Below are 4,292 nucleotides of genomic sequence, written 5' to 3'. Positions count from 1 at the left end.
CAAAACCGGTCAGACACTTTTTGGTGTTAAGGTAATATCGAACCTATTGGACCCATATAATCGAATTTGGACGATAAATCTATGGAACCCTAAAACATACAAGTACACATCTAACAAAAGTCTAAATTCCCTAAATCCTAAAACTTAAAATCGGATTGTTTAGGGTTGTTAGATTACTTGTTAAATTGCACCAAAATTATATCAAACTTGAAATCGGATTGTTTGAAATTGTTTAAATTGTTGCTTGATTGTTTTGATGCATAAGAACCTAGAACTATAAATGTTAAATTCGAATATTAATCTAGCTGTGCTAGGAGATTTAAACCATGAAACTGCATGCATCCTTGAAATAATTAATCGAATTTGGCATAGATTTTTCCTGTAAATTTAGGTTACATAAGAACCCTAAAATCCTAAATTAAAATCGATTTAGGTTTTTGAGAAATTCAAACCCTAAAACCAAAACATTAAAATCGGAATTATTCTATGTTTGCATAGAAAAATAAATTAGATAACTTCTAAATTAATTATAATCGTTATCCTAAAGTTTAAACAATATTGTGTTGTTATCTAAGAAAAAGGAAAATTTCTAAAATTATCTAAGATAAGGAAATTCTAGCAAAAAGGAAATTATTGCATGCCTTAATCTATTTGATTTTGTTGTCTTGTTTGCATGGATTTAAACCACGAAAATTTAAGAGATACAAGGCATGGTTCGGTCTTAAATACCGCATGACCTAAGTTTAAATTGATGGCATGGTTCGGTCTTAAATACCGCTTGACCTATTGTTTGAATGCATGGTTCGGTCTTAAATATCGCATGCTAATAATCGGTTGTCTATTTCTGTTTATGCAGATGGCAAGGTTGAACAACCTAGACTATGCTGCTTTGAATGCTTCTGGAGATAACTATTTGAAGTGGGCATTGGACACTAAGATCCATCTGAAGTCAAAGGACTTATTTGAATGCATTGAAGAAGATTACGAATGTACTGACAAGCAAAAGTACAAGGCCATTCAACATATGCGGCATCACCTTGCTGAGAGTCTCAAAGACCAGTACCTCACAATAGAGAATCCTCTTGACCTTTGGACAGAGCTTCAATGCAGATACGGACACCAACAAACGGTGCTCCTACCAAAGGTTCAATTCGATTGGAAGAACCTAAGGATCTAGGATTACAAATCCGTGGATGAGTATAACTCTGAGCTTTTTAGGATTGTCTCACTCCTTAGATTGTGTGGCACTGAAGTCATGGAGAAAGAGTTGCTAGAGAAGACTTTGTCTACTTTTAGTACTCACAACATAGTACTTCAGCAACAGTACCGTGAAAAAGGTTTCAAAACCTATGGGGACTTAATCTCATGTTTGCTACTAGCTGAGAAGAACAATGAGTTGTTGTTGATGAATAGTGCTATGAGACCTCCCGGTACAACCCCATTACCGGAAGCACACAAGGTTGATGTGGCAAAGCAGAATGAACCTAAACAGCCTAAAGAGCCCAAGGAGACCAACTACGTTCACAGAGAAAGACACTATGGCCGTGGACGTGGTGGCAGAGGACGTGGTGGTCGTTGGGGCCAGGCAAGCCGTTTTGATGGTTACGGTCGTGGTGGTCGTGGCCGCGGTGGTAGGGGCCGTGGGTCCTTTAAACCGCAAATCAAGGCTAAATCGGTTTGTCACCGATGTGGTATGTCCAACCACTGGGCTAAGAACTGCAGAACGCCCAGACATCTCATTGATGCATATCAAGAGATTTTGAAGAAGAATCCAGAGGCCAACCATGTGCATCTCGATGGTGAAGAAGACTTCGACCATGAGAATGATGATTCACTAGATTTTGAGACTTCCAATTGTTTCAAGGAAGATAATTAATTTTAGTTATGGATTTGGTTTAATTTCTATACTTTCATGCTTTAATTTTATTCTATGTATTGGATAATTGTTTTGGTTTTATTTCAATGATTTTATTTAAATATTTCTTTGCTTATTTTATTAAAGCTTAAAAAAAATAAAAAAAATAAAAAAAATAAAAAAAATTATTGTCATTATAGAAATGGCTGAGGAAATGAGTGTGCTAGTGGTGGACAGTGGATCCAGCCACACAATTTTGAAAAACAAAAGATATTTTATAAACCTCATATTGAAAAATGTCAATGTTAGTACAATTGCGGGTATAGCAAATTTAATTGAAGGCTACGGCCAGGCACACATATTATTGCCTAACGGCACACATATTATGTGATGCATTGTACTCACCCATCTCTAAGAATGGTTATCATATTGAAACAAAGGGTGAAGGAAGCAAAGAATTTTTATACATTACAGAAAATGTGAATGGCCATAAGAAGGTCCTTGAGACTATACCTGCACTAGCCACTGGTTTATACCATGCTAAGATTAATATGATAGAAGCTAAGTTGGCAAAGCACAAAATGTTCAATGAACAGTTCACTCTATGGCATGACCGGCTTGGCCATCCGGAAAAGAACATGATGCGTAAACTAATTGATAGTTCAAATGGGCACAACCTTAAGAAAGGAAAGTTATCCCTAAAAATCTCACGTGTGTAGCATGTGCACAAGGGAAACTTATAATATGGCCATCACCAGCCAAAGTTCATAAAGAGACTTTAAACTTTCTGGAAAGGATACAAGGTGATATATGTGGACCAATACATCCACCGTGTGGGACGTTTAGATATTTTATGGTTATGATCGATGCATCAACCAGATGGTCACACGTTTGCTTGTTATCCACAAGGAATCTAGCATTTGCTAGGATCTTAGCTCAAATTATAAGATTAAGAGCACATTTTCCAGATTTTCCACTTAAGACTATACGTCTAGACAATGCTGGTGAATTTACATCCCAAGCGTTTAATGATTACTGTATGTCCATGGGGGTAAGTGTGGAACATCCTGTGGTACATGTCCATACACAAAATGGATTAGCTGAATCATTCATTAAACGAATACAATTGATAGCTCGACCATTGTTAATGAGGTCGAAGCTCCATGTGTCGGCTTGGGGACACGCAGTCTTACATGCATCAGAACTTATACGCATTAGGCCATCTAGTGAACACAAATATTCACCATCCCAACTATNTATGTGATGCATTGTACTCACCCATCTCTAAGAATGGTTATCATATTGAAACAAAGGGTGAAGGAAGCAAAGAATTTTTATACATTACAGAAAATGTGAATGGCCATAAGAAGGTCCTTGAGACTATACCTGCACTAGCCACTGGTTTATACCATGCTAAGATTAACATGATATAAGCTAACTTGGCAAAGCACAAAATGTTCAATGAACAGTTCACTCTATGGCATGACCGGCTTGGCCATCCGGGAAAGAACATGATGCGTAAACTAATTGATAGTTCAAATGGGCACAACCTTAAAGAAAGGACAGTTATCCCTAAAAATCTCACGTGTGTAGCATGTGCACAAGGAAAACTTATAATACGGCCATCACCAGCCAAAGTTCATAAAGAGACTTTAAATTTTTTGGAAAGGATACAAGGTGATATATATGGACCAATACACCCACCGTGTGGGACGTTTAGATATTTTATGGTTATGATCGATGCATCAACCAGATGGTCACACGTTTGCTTGTTATCCACAAGGAATCTAGCATTTGCTAGGATGTTAGCTCAAATTATAAGATTAAGAGCACATTTTCCAGATTTTCCACTTAAGACTATACGTCTAGACAATGCTGGTGAATTTACATCCCAAGCGTTTAATGATTACTGTATGTCCATGGGGGTAAGTGTGGAACATCCTGTGGCACATGTCCATACACAAAATGGATTAGCTGAATCATTCATTAAACGAATACAATTGATAGCTCGACCATTGTTAATGAGATCGAAGCTCCCTGTGTCGGCTTGGGGACACGCAGTCTTACATGCATCAGAACTTATATGCATCAGGCCATCTAGTGAACACAAATATTCACCATCCCAACTATTAACGGGTCATGAGCCAAACATATCCCATCTCAAAACATTCGGTTGTGCCGTTTATGTACCGATTGCTCCACCACAGAGAACTAAGATGGGACCTCAAAGGAGGATGGGAATATATGTTGGATATGAGTCTCCCACCATTATAAAGTATCTTGAGCCAACCACAGGAGATTTATTTAAGGTCATGTACGCGGACTGTCAATTTACAGAATCCGAATTTCCTATGTTGGGTGGAGAGACTAGCAAGCTGGTTAAAGAAATAACATGGAATCAAACATCCTTGAATTGGCAAGATCCTCGGACTCTAGC

The sequence above is a fragment of the Camelina sativa genome, chromosome 16, assembly GCF_000633955.1.
Source record: "Camelina sativa cultivar DH55 chromosome 16, Cs, whole genome shotgun sequence".
Classification (NCBI taxonomy): domain Eukaryota; kingdom Viridiplantae; phylum Streptophyta; class Magnoliopsida; order Brassicales; family Brassicaceae; genus Camelina; species Camelina sativa.
Note: the sequence above shows the minus strand (reverse complement) of the source record.